The following is a 13,338-nucleotide window of genomic DNA, read 5'->3' on the forward strand; positions in this document are numbered from 1 at the left end:
ATTGCATAGGAGAGGTAGAGTCACCAAGGAAAAGGAGATTTGCCAACCCTGAAATGAGGATTAAGGAAGAAGGAGGTTTGCAGAGACTTGAATACATTAATTTTCCTAACAGCTTACATAGCAATTCAGTGACTTCTATTGTGCAGAGTGTAGCTACCACCTTCCCTGACCTGAAATCAAGAAGAAAGGGTGTGCTTGTGTGGAGTCAGATGAAAGAACATGTTATTGCAGAGTCAAAGAACAAATATCCTGGTCCTGAAAAGAAAAGCTGATAAATTGTAGCCAAGGATTAAAGTGGTTATGTCCCTGAGGAAAAAAAAACCTTTCCATCTCCTCCTTTGGGACTGTAGCTAAGTGACAATTAAATGGTCAATGAGATTATTTCCTCAAATCACATTGTTTCGCAGTGCTTGTTGGACTTTTCTTGCCTTGGACTCATAATGAACTAGATCTAGAAATAAGCTTAGAAATACCACTCCTGTGTTATCTCTTGAGATGCTCAGTCCCAGCTCTGAACCCAGCCTCAGTGGTTGCACAAAGAAGAAAAAAAACCCATTTCAAATGAACATCTGTTGCTGAAGAAAATTATGATTTCGGGGCTGTGCTGGAATAGGAAGGTATGTTCTCTGTTATTCTCCATTGTATGTGTCTGTCCATCAATTTGCATATTTTGTACCTCTTTCCAACTTTTGTGTTTTGTGTTACACTATAGACTTTGCCAGTAGGAAAATGAAATACGCGCAAAGGCACAGAGGGAAAAATCACATCACTACAATGTGATGATTTTAATTATTTTAATGATTAATTATTTATAGCTCTGTTTCTTTACTTACAGTTATATTAGACCTGTGAACAAACAAAAGCAGAGGTGATGCACTGATCAGAAGATTATGTGGCAGTACAAACATTTACCCCAGCCCAGAAGCTACTGAGCAGCAAAGCTCAGTAGAACAAGGCACAGACCACCACAAAACTTTGATATCTGCAAGGGAGAACACTGTATTTCCCTCTGAGACCACAAAGACATTGCTGTCATCAAATAAATACATACAAAAAGGACTCCAAAAGACAACTGAGCTTGGTAGAACTTCAGGAACTTGGAGCACTGATGTGATTCACTGGAACCAACTAAATTTAGTTTTAATACTAAATGAATATTTATTTGTAGCCTTGTTTCTCTAGACAGGCAGAGGTCTGCTCCCAGCTCTGGCAGGAGGCTCTGGAGCCCTCAGAGGGCTGATTCTTTCTGAAGCCTTTCTACCTCTGCCTTCCCAATCTGCTCAGCCCTTTGCTCAGCTGATTTTGATCTGTGGGGAATAGCTGCCCCTGTTGGGTGGGCACAGAATTTCCTGCCACTCACACAGAACAGTCCACAGTGGTTGTTCATGTGCAATTTTGTGTTGCATTGCGTCTCCATCACAGGCCAGGTGTGCTTGCTACATGCTGAAATCCTTGCCTTGATTTCACAGGAACCTGCATGATGTAAAACTGTCTTCCTGAATAGGTTGAAGTTTATTTGTGGAGCCTAAGGAATGAAAAAGAAATAAGTGCAGCCAGACTGAAGTTCAATGAAACTTGCATTTTGTGCTGTCAATTGTGCATGCATAAGTGATTGCCTTTTGAATAGTGATTAAGGGTTTTTCAAATTCAGTGATTATTATGAAGGCTGAGCCTGCTTTCAACACACAATTTTTAGGCAAAGTGAGAGCAATTCCCTCCAAACTTTGCACCCTGCTGTACAGCCCATATGGGCTCATTTAATCTGATTCTACAAACACAGGTCAGTGGAGTCAGTAGATGATTTCTCCTTTTCCTTTTTTTTTTTTTTTTCTGCCTGAAGTTTGCAGTAGTGCTGGTGGGACAGTAACATGAGAATCCACAGAAGGAAAAGCAATAGATTTAGCCTGAATTCCTGGCGTGACCTGTGAGATATCTTCCCCCTTAGCTCTGGCCCTCTCCCAAGAAATAGCAGAGCACCTGAATTTTGCTCCTGCTGCTGGTGCATCCTCGGGGATGCTGCAGCCCTGGGGAGTTTGGTGGCGCTCCCCAGACCCTGTACATGAACATTGGGCTGTTGTGCAGCCAGGGCTGGGGCTGCCCTGCTGCACCACTCACATCCCCAGCCTTACATTGCAGAAAGTTCTGGTCTAGAACCAAGAAACTTGGATCCTGCTGCTTTTGCCTGTCTAGTAGGAGAGTTACCCAGGGCAGCCTGGCATGCAACAAACCTTTCCAACTCCCTTCTTTTCTCCATTGGGAGTTTTAGCCTGACACACAGTCCCGTGTTCAAGCAGTTTAGAATAGGTAGCTTCAACCTCTGACAGGTTTAAAGAGCATAAGTATGGGCTCTGCTGGAAAGTGTAATGTGTCTTTGCTGAACTGAATAGCCTGGGTGTCTTGATAGTGCAGGAGATCATTATGCTTGGCTTATCAGAATAATTACACTATCAATGACCTTGACTAAGAAAGTCAGATCCTTTCTGCTTATCTCCCAATTTAGTGTTATCTTTTTCATGCACCTTATGCTGGCACTTAAGTAATCCATACAATGCAATTAGCAGGGAATGGCCACGAGTTTTACCTTCAGGAGTAGGGAAAAAAGGTGGGATTTCTCTAGCACACTCTTAACCATTCACTAATTAGCTCCTGTTGTATCATTAATATCAGATACTGGTCTCAGGAAATTAAGGGTAGCTGACACTGAAAACAGATCACTCAGCATTAATTTCCATACAGCCAATGCTATCTGCAAAAGTTTCTGTCTGTTCTTATAATGATTTATCTTATAAAGTGCTAATCATCTCAGGTGTTACAAAAACTATGAGGGGATTCTTAAACTATTATTATTATTGTTGTTGTTATTTTTTAAAGCTCTACTATCAAGTGTTAGTTCACAATTCATGGTCTAGAATGAGAATGCTAAGAACATACTGTTTCAAAGAGCTGACTGATCATGTTGTACTTATTGTTTTTTGGAAAAATTGTGTGGAAATGCTGGACTTTAATCATACCAAGTGCTATGTAATGCTGTGTACTCTGAAACATCATGTTCATCATTGATCAAACCAGATCCCCAGGATGAAGGTGTCTCTGTTTCAATTCCTTTCTGTATAACAGATATTATCATCCCCTCAACTCACAAAAAGTACAGCAAAAATGAATTATTTTTTTTCAATGTACCCAGGTATTAGTGTAATGAGATTCTAGTCCTCACCCCCTCCCAGCTTGCTGTAATATCTGATTCCTTTCCCTTTTACTTATTCCTATTTTGATCTTTGATCACCCTTTTAAAAAAGGCACTCGTTCAAAAGTCCTTACACAAATAAAAGAATAAAAGTGTTGTCCAGTATTGGACAATTCTTTTATGCAGAATAAAGATTTCCACTTTCAGTTCAGTTAACCATCTTTTGTGAATGAAATGAACATGTTACATCCATTTTAAACGGTCTGAAAGCTTCTATGTTTTCTAAAAAACTTCTCAGTTTCTATTTTACAGAAAATTGTGTTAAATTCAGCTTCAGGGGGAAAAAAAACTCCACACTTGAGATATACTAAAAATGGTTACAGCTGAGTAGGCAACTCTACTTGGTAATAAAGGAAAAGCCCCTGTGAATCAATTCAGCTGGGAGATTTAATCAGGGTCCTGCTTCAGGTGAGAAGAAGCCTCTGGGGCTTGCTTTTGGGCATAGAAGGGTTTCTATTTTACCATTTGAGGGCTGCTGTGGCCTGACCAAAGGAGGGCAAGAAAAGGCTTGTTATTTTCTTCTTTCTCTTTGTCTGTAGGTGCTATTTTGTACTATTTTTTTCTATTTAATCTGTGAAGAAAAGGTCTGGCTAAGTAGAACAGCTCTGGCATTTATTGTCCTGTGCTTGTTAAGTCTTGTAACAAATCTCAGGCAGAATGAAACAGCATAATCAGTCTTGGAAGAAATATGTCACCTTTTTCAGCTTGAGATGCCTGGAAAAAGTCAGGAGAACAGTTTGATTTCAAGTTATAATGAGATTTTTTTTTAAATTTGCCTTCTGTTGTTGTAATGGAAATTGAGTTTTAGTATTGTTTATTTAAGGGCTCTGATGTTTGATTACTCTTTACCAGCAACACATGGCTGCATCATGAGTTTTTAATTAGCAATATATGCCAGCTGAAAGAGATCTTCCTTTTCCTCATTGCCTCATATCCTGTGCAGGAGAGGTGCTTTCTGTGAGTTGTGTGGTGAGAGCAGGTGCTTCTGTTCATTTGTGTTTGTGCGCTCTGCAAGCAAGGTCCAAGAGGAGATGTGAGAGAACTGGGAAGAGGCCCCCTATGACTGCTCTCAGCATCCAGAAACTACAGTTGTAAGCAGCCAAGTGCTTTGTCTCCCTGTTCTTAAAGTGTTTCTTTCAGAGGCCAAAGCAGCAAAGGTAAGTCTAGAGTGATGGAGAGAAAATAGCTTCTTTAGCTGAGCAGTAAGGGAATAAGGGAGAGATGTTGAGTTTCCCTCTTTTGCCTGGACTGGGTTGTAACTGCAGTAAAATGACTACAGCAAACAGCCAGCCTTTCTGAAAGACAATTTTGCATTTATTTTTCTGTATAGAATTGTTTTCATTTTGGAGTGTTTGCACAGTTGCCAAGCGGGCTTATGCTTATTTTCTGACTAGTTGTTAATTTGTAGACTCATGAGATGTCAAACTTCACGCTATATTCTCAACTTGATCCATAATATTCCAGTTTTCATAACATCTAATTAGGAAAACACAAAATTCAAATGCATTCTTATCTAGGAGGACTGAAACAAGAACCCAAAGGCAAACTAGAAAAGAGCCAGTGAGAAGTGTTGCCCCTTAACATCCTCTACAAACTGCTTTTGAATTACAAGAGATAAATCTAGGTATTGGAAAGTCAGTTTAGAGAACACATGTGCATTAAGAGATGTCTAAGCTCCTTTCTCTGCAGAAACAATTAGAAACCTTTCCCATGAAGTTAATACTATTAATATAGATTAATATAGCTGTAGTAGATTTCAAAGTCTGGATCTAGAGTAAGAAGTGCTTTGTGTCTATGCAGCCACTTGTTGATGCACAATTTGTGCCTACGCAGCCACAAACAAATATTCCCAAGACAAAGTAGTGGGGAATTCTTGTGTTTTGGATCACAGGTGTTTTAACTGTTCCCATATGCTAATACACGAAGGAAAGAGAGGCTGGCTATTCTTTGATTCAGTTGTGTGCATGTATAAAATATGTTTGCTATGTAGAAGGTATGTATGTGTCGATTCTCATATTTATTTGTATGCATCAATAGACAGAACATTCCAGCAAGGGTCTTTGCCCCAGGGCCTCCTTACCTAACTTGTCACTCCTTCCAGCAGAAGAGCTCTCCCAGCATTCAGGGCTTTGATGGATTTCCTTTCCCTTCCATGCTTCGTTTGCTCTCCTTCCCCAGGGTGTATGCAGTGGGTGATGAAGTCTAAAATGAAGGATGTGCCTGGCTTTCTGAACATGCTTGTGCAGAAAACTGACAAGGAGAGGATGCTTGTAAAACTTCCTCCTTACTCTTCTGCATTTCAGATGTGCAATTCACCTATTAAGCTTTGTTTTAAAGAAAGATTGTTGTGGGTAATGAAACTTCCTGTTCCTCCAAGTGAGTGAAGTATGTAGATCATACCTAGGGTAAAAAGGGGTGTTTTCTGTTGAGATATATTTATCTAATGATATAAGTTCTTATTTAGCAGATTACATTTCTAGTAAAGAAGGGGTCACTATTGTCTATTATGCCTTTTGGGGATTATTTCTGCAGAGATATGGTGGAATATAACTTACTGCCAAAGCAAAAACAGAGCTTACAGAATACATGGAAACAGGCCCTGGTTTCTCTGTGTTAGTGTTTATTGGAAGGTGCCACCTTTTTCATTTCCGAGGACAGATGAGGTCCAAGAAGTCAGGAAATAAAGTGTCACAGGGCATGTCTTCCCATTTTCTGCCAAGGAGTCCTCATATCTCACAATTACTGTATTGCTGTGCTGTTGTTGCTCAAAGGAAAGGTTGCACTAGACCCTACCAGGCAAGGAAGCTGGATTTTTTTTCCTCCTAGTGGTTTAAATTTTAGCTTATGAGCTGCTGTAGAAAATACCACCTCAACTAAAAAAGTCTCGCCAACTTACCGTGTACAATGTTACCCACTTGTACCTGTTGTGCTACAGTCTGCTTTCCACAGAATTGTTTCTTCAGCCTAACAGATTAATGATTGACAAATAAATGTATACCTCTAGGTGTGATTATTTGGTGCCTCTATTTTAAGGTGACTTTCATGAGATGATAACTTAATTGGAAAGAAAAGAGTTTTAAAAAAGACCAGTTGTTTTATTGTCTTCATTTGAAGCCTGTGGATCTACAGTTAGAAACAACAACAAAAAAAAAAAAAACCAAAAAACCAAACCAACAACAAAAATACCAAAACAACAACAACAAAAAACAAAACAAAAACAACACCACCAAACCAATATATCATGAGAAAAGTACCAAGGCACTGATTACTTCATTGTTACTGAAAATTGAAGGCTTGCCACAGGAATGCAAGGGGTTACTGATGTCAGCAAACTTGCTGACAAAAACCCTGTCAAAGCCCTGTCAGCTCCCTCAGAGCACAGGGAATGTAAGTTGGGGACAGACCTTGCCACTGCTGCCAAGTTGCCCTTCTGGAGGCTGGAAGGGAATTTAGGCAGGAGCTAAGCAGCAAACATGAGATTTTCCTGCCAGGTGGCTGGGCTTTTAGATGATGCTGGCTCTAAAAATCAAAGTCTTTTGTTTCAGGTGATAAACAGTTCATAAAATTGATTATCAAATATCTGTCTGTGCTAGTCATCTGTTAGGCTAATATGTGAGAAGATTTTCTTCTCTGTAGCCACAGGAAAAGAGGAAATAAAATGTCAGAAAATGCTGGACTTGAATTATGGCTGTGAATGTGTTTTGTATATTCTGTATAGTAAGAGCAAGCGTCTTTTGCCAATCTTAATGTAAAATTTTGACCTGGAGTCAATATAAGTGATTCTTGGGAGACCCTCTCTGCAATCTGTGAAGCTGTCAATGGAATAGGTGAAAGCTTTTCTTTAGACTCTGCTTAGATATTTTATCCTTTGACTTGATAAGTCAACATAGAAAGATTTAAGCATTAAAAATAAGATCTTGTTATCAAGTGGACTTAATTGGTACAAATAATGAGCTCATTGGAGGTCTCTAGGTTTTTACATTGTGAAATTTTTCCATTAGGTTATGGACCTGTGTTTTTCTGTGGTTTTCTGATTTCCATCTCCTTTCTCCTGCAGAAAACATAGATTGCTTTCCCTCCCTGGCCCCCTGCCTATTACTTATTAAATACAGCATGAAAAATGAATAGCATAAAGATCGAAGTAGTCTGAGTAATCAAGAAAGCTAATTAGGAATTTTTGTATTTACTTTTAAGAGCAATTAGTCATTAGAACAAAAATGCCTGGAGGAAAAAAAATGGATTTTCCTTCACTTGACATCTTTAGGTCTGGATATATGTTTTACTGTTCAAGCAAAAGCTAATTTTAATTTAGGCATTCCTGGATTAGATTTTAATCTAGTCTAGTAAACTAATAGAGCTCATACAAGGCATTTAAAATAACACCTCTTAGGTAGTGAATTTAGATCTATCAGTGGTATCATTTTGCTCTTTGATCAGTGAAGGTAATACCAGATTGCACTCTTGGAAAAGGATTAAATGCTGTTTCCTGTTCTAATGAAAATAGTTGGCAGAAAGGTGTAGTTATCTAGTGTGGTCAGTAAAAGCTCATGAAAACCAATTGTCTGTATATTCAACAGGAACAAATATCATGTGAGATGGCTTTGGCTAACACAGGAGGCTTTCCTGAGCTTGGGAACTAAAGGCTTTGTAACAAACTCTGGATTAGGTTTTGCAGTTCAGAAAGGATGATATAACTGTGTTGCCCAGTTGAAATATTTTTCTATTCCTGGTCCCTATCTGGGCAGTTTTATTTATTTTTTTTCATTGTTATGAAATCCTGTTCATCACTGAGTATGTGATGGCTAAGATGGGGTGATGGGCATTTTAAAGGTACTTGGTGTTAGTCCCTGTGGAATGAGATGCAAAATCTCCTTTGTGTTGTGTCAGCACCGTGTGTCACATTGTCACTGTGCTGTTTCATGTGCTGTTGACCTCTCTGAGAGCGGGCAGAGGGGATTCAGTGTTGAAATTCCCCAAGTCCTTCAGTCTGTGCCAGTGCTGTGACAGCTTTGTGGAAAGGGAAGGCTTGGGGAGTGGATCTTGAGCTACAGGATGTGAAAATGATTTAGTTTTCTTTTGTGTAGACAAAATGCACAATTTCTCTGCAGATTTCTATCCAGCAATGCAGCCAGGCTCAGGGTGATTGTTTTTGTGCTTCTTTTCTGTACTGAGTACCATCTGCTACTGAATGAACGGTATTAAGGAAATTTTTGGTTTATCTCATGTTTAGCTGATAGCATCTATAGTTAGAGCTGACATGGTTCTTATTGACTGGTAGATTAATTTCTGAATGTATCAGGTGAAATAATTCTAAGCCATGTAAATGCATATTCAGTGAGAGCTGGAGAAGAGTGCCTACTCCTGTGTGATAGGATGGAACAGACTTGGGAAGAAGCTGAGTGTACTTTGGCAGAATGGGATGTAGCAGGTGCCTGGAGCACTTCCTCCTTTTCAACAGGGTACCTTGCAGCAGAGAATTATCTCAAGCACAACACAGGCTCCCACGGATGGAGCAGCTTGCCACTGGACCCAACCATTTCTGCCAAACCCAGTTCTTCCCTGTCCCACACATCTCATAAAACACCATCCAAAACAAATCCTCCCAGCTTTGGTCTCTAATACAAACATGATTACTGTAAAGCAAACAGAAACTTATGCTTCTGTAAACATTGCTAATGGCTGTTATCAGAATTACCTGTGTGTGGGCACAGTGATGACAGGAAGAAGCAAGAAATGCTGTGCACTTGCATGGGAGGAGGCTGGACCCAGAAGATGCAGCCTCCCAGCCCTTGTGCTGACAGTCTGTCTGCCAGGGTCTGTCTGCAGCTCTTTCAAGGTGCCTCGTGCTGCTGGAGATCTGAGGGACAGCCTCTGGCTATGCCAGGGGTCCTGCTTGAGGCAGAGCTGTTGTACAGTCTCCAGGCTTGGTCTCTGGGAGAGCCCTGGGGAAGTCTGATGTGATAAAGATACAGTTTTAATTTATTTACTTTTTAAACTTCCTTGGAGAGTGCTGGGAGTCGGCTTGCTCTGAGAAGTCTGTGAATGACTGATATTGCTGAAGAGGAGGGTTCAGCTCAAAATGTGAGGTTTTCTAGGCTCACTGTGATGTTCTCAGGCTGCTTTTGGGTAAGTCCAGAGTCAGGTAGCTCAGGATGGCTCACCCTGATCTTGCTCTCGTGGGTCAGTATTTATCCAGCTCTCTGCATATGACAGTACAGCTGTTCTCTTTGGTTTTCCCTACCAAACTGCCTTGCAGGGGTCTCATAGTGGAGGTGGAGTAAGCACATCCAGAATTATCTATTGTTAGTGGGTGCAGGGACTTTCAGACCTCTTATGTCTTTTTTGGATAGATAAAGAAGAAACTGCTCAGCAGTTTTCAATAAACAAAAATGAGCTGAGGAAAAAACAAATTATACTCCATTTTTTTATCTTCCAGCTCCTGGTACCACTTTCCAAGTGGTTTTGTACCATTATTCAACTTGTTCAGTCTGGATGGTGGGTTATTTTCAACCCATGAGCATGTGGGACTGAGTTAGTAACATGGTGATCTAAAACGTGGCTGATTTTCTTGTATGCTATTTCCTACCCAAAAAGAGTAAAACCAGAGGAATTTGTGCTTTTAACTGCTACTTTTATTCAATCAATGCAAAATTACCTGTCACAGAAGTATTTTTAAACATGAGGCAATATCTTTGCCCAGCTATAAAGAAAGGTACGGGTACCTCCAGTCCATGACAACCACTGCCAGTCCAGACCTCTGGACCCCTTTTTCTGCTTGTAACCAGAAATAATCCTGCAGCCATCTGCAAACATCAGCTCATTTTTATAAGTATAAAATGGAGTGTAAATGGGTTAAGTGAGATACAGGCTCATCTTCTGATGTGCTTGAAATAACAATAGAAGCAGTTGACTGCAGTTTCTGTGGATACACTTGGTCTCATTCATGTGCCTTCTCTATTGGCAATTGCTGCTCTGCTTTGCTAAAAAGCTGAAATACAAAAATGCTCTGTCAAGTGTCATCTGGTTTATAATGGATACTTTGTGAACAAAGACAAACTGTGGGCTTTATGAAAAGCAGAATATTGAGTAGAATGAATCCCAAGGATAAGCGTTCATTTGTTTTGTGAGTTTTATATCTAAATGATAAATAAGGCATAACAATTTAAATCTCCCTTCTGAATTAATCTGTTTTGGCTCTGAAACAGTACTGATGGTTATGATCTTTTGCTTTCCCTTCAGTGCCTAGGTAAGCACTGTCTTTATTGCCCTTTGTGCTGTTTAATTATCTAGTGGCATTAATTGCTGTACCTCAAAAATAGATTACCATGAATTCACATGTCCTGTGATTGGCTTATGTGGTAAATCCATACACAGCTACAAGAAATATCTGAGTCTGTTTATGAGCCCTTAAGTGCTCACAGCTCTTGACAGTGCATTTTAATGCAGCTATTACTATTGTTGTTTATTCTATTACACTGTGATTAGGTTTCACAATTAATTTTAATTATTACTAACCTTACATTAATTTTCTAAACACCTCAGATATTGGCAATAAATATATATGGATTAATAGTGAACTGGAAAAAAGTTAAGGCTTGCGCTTTCAGCAAAGTGACTTGAGGGGAATTATGGAAACACCCCCCTCCTTTTTTAAAAAACTAAGGAGTGTGCAACATTTTACTATGTAACAGACATGCAAATTGAAAAGGAAGTCCTGGCACAAGGTACAGCCTTGCTCATCATGAGCTGGTATCTATGAGATTTTTTTTTTTAAACGTGGACAAAACAGTAGATAGAAGCAGCCACCATTTAAGATTATTTGAAGTTAGCTGAACAATAAAGGTCACAGGGAAAGGAGTGGTGTTAAGTTCTAAGGAAAATATGGCCGGTACTTGAACTTTGCTAATGAAGCAATTGTCTGAAGTGTGGAGGCCAACACTAAAACAGAAGAAAATTGGCAAAGAAAATGGAAATGAAATCCAAAGCATTTAGCACAGCTTCTGTATTTGTAATTCAGAATCCAAAGCAGCTCCTACTTTGCTCAGGAATGGGAGGAGATAGCAGGGCTTTGTTTCTTCTGCAGTTATTCCTTTATTCCAGGCAGGCAAAGAGGATGTTTCAGTGGGCTGGGCTAAAAGGGAGTTGGTAAGGGTAGAAATTGTGCAGACTCTGAATCAACCATCACCTCCTGGGACCTGTGGTAGAAGCCAGGGGCAGGTTTGTCTCTGAGAACCTCAACTGTCAGGGAAAACTGAAGGAGCAATGTCATCTCTCTTTCTCCTTCTGAGCACCAGCTGAGTCAATCCAACTGTACTGAAGAATAATCTCAGTTGTTTAAGTTATTCTTGTGTTGACTGAGGAAGCCCATGTATAATGTAATCATGCTGATGATTTAAAAAAAGGAAAAGATGAAACACCATTCTGAGCATTCTTCAAAAAAAAAAAAAAATCTGTAGTATCTTTCTTAATTTCCTCATGCTTCTTAATTTGCATGTCAAATAAAACCTCCCTGACTGATTTTGATGACATTGCAAGCGTTCAGCTCTGAAGACAATCAGTGTAAATTGTCACACATTATCAGACAACCACTGACAAACTACCTAACCATGTGCTTCACAGCCTAATGTGTAAAGATTTTTCTCATGAAATTAAGAAAAATCGAGATCACTACAAAACTGTGCCTTTTGTTTGGGAACACATTATGTGCAGAGCTGGAAAATGAGTCAGGTCAGGGAATGTGACTGGGCTTCCTTTTCCCTCTGCCTCTGAGGCCTATTTAGCCTTGAGACATTTACCATATGCTGCAGATTGTTTTAACCATGAGTGCTCCATATCTTTATGGATATGGAGCTACCACTGGGCTTTCACTGTTACTGGGCTTTCAAGGTCATTTTTCTGAACCAAAGAATTATGCTGATATTGCAGACATGGTGATCCTGATCTTAGCGTTGTTTTCCCTTTTTTTTTTCTTTTCCCCATGAATAAATTTAAGCATCTGTGAACAGCCATTGGTTACCTTGCAGTGTGAACCTGAGGCAGAGAGAGCAGAGTGTGTGCATGTATATATTGCCTGGCAGGGGGTATGTCTTCCTTTAAACTATGGGAAATGTAGATATTGCATTTTCATATTAGGCACATTGAGCTCAGCCAGTTATCCCACTTGGTGAGGTGAAGTGATCCATACTAAAGGTATTTTTCAGCAATATCTTTGCAAATGTCATAGAAACCATCTCTTTATCGATGGCAATTATTTTTTCCCAGTGGAATGACATCCCAGTCGTATAGGACAAAATAAATAGGAAGGTGCAAAATTGGCCTTGTCAACTCTGATACACTTGATTGAATGCACAGCAACAAAGAATAACTATATATATATATACTTTCTTATCCTAGGACATTTTTTGTTTGTATCATGAGACATAATTTCACTTTTCTCCATATAGGGGTTAGCAGAAAGAGGGAAATATCTCGGCTATGCAATGCTATTATTAGGTGTTACCTATAAACATGGTTTGCATTAGTTTGATGCGCTGATACAGCATTTGTTATGATTTTTTTTTCTCCTAAGAAAGACACGGTCAGAACTTCTTTTCGTAAAGGGGATTTGCACGTTGTATATCATTTAACAAGGAATTAAAAGATGCACGCACAGGTTTTACCTCATTTGAAATGTAAGCTTGAACTGCTTAAGACTTGGTAACAAAAAAAACACCACCAGAGTGAGAGCTTTTTCTCTGGCCTGTTTCCAGGATTTTCTGAGGGGCCTCCTTGTCCTGTCCTTCACTCGTCTGAGTCTCGGGTCACTTCCCCATGGCTGGGGAGCTCATGGAGAGCCCATTATATGAGGCAGGAGCGTTCCTCAGCCATCCACCTTCAGTACTTTATCCTTCAGCTGCAAAGGGGCCAGGGAACAACTGAAAAATAATGTAAAACGTTTGCCAACACACTGCTGTCATTGTGTGAACAGAATGCTGAGCTTCATGTTGCACACACACCTCTTCTCCCTGTTGATAAGAAATTATTTGGGTGCTAGTAACTTGCTGGCTGACTGGTATGAGAGGATTGCTTAACAGCTCCTACCCACAGATGTTGGA

At 39.8% G+C, this 13,338-nt stretch overlaps 1 protein-coding gene across 5 annotated transcripts in view; it reads left to right on the forward strand.

The window, feature by feature from the left end:
• Positions 1-4,219: 4,219 nt before the first annotated feature.
• CCSER1 (coiled-coil serine rich protein 1) overlaps positions 4,220-13,338 on the forward strand; it is a 626,504-nt gene continuing 617,385 nt past the window's right edge. For all 5 annotated transcript variants that reach the window (XM_059470534.1, XM_059470536.1, XM_059470538.1 and 2 more), the window contains exon 1: positions 4,220-4,401. The gene's annotated coding sequence lies outside the window, so the exon portion shown is untranslated. The remainder of the gene's footprint in view (positions 4,402-13,338) is intronic.

Source organism: Ammospiza nelsoni, chromosome 4, assembly GCF_027579445.1.
Source record: "Ammospiza nelsoni isolate bAmmNel1 chromosome 4, bAmmNel1.pri, whole genome shotgun sequence".
Lineage (NCBI taxonomy): Eukaryota > Metazoa > Chordata > Aves > Passeriformes > Passerellidae > Ammospiza > Ammospiza nelsoni.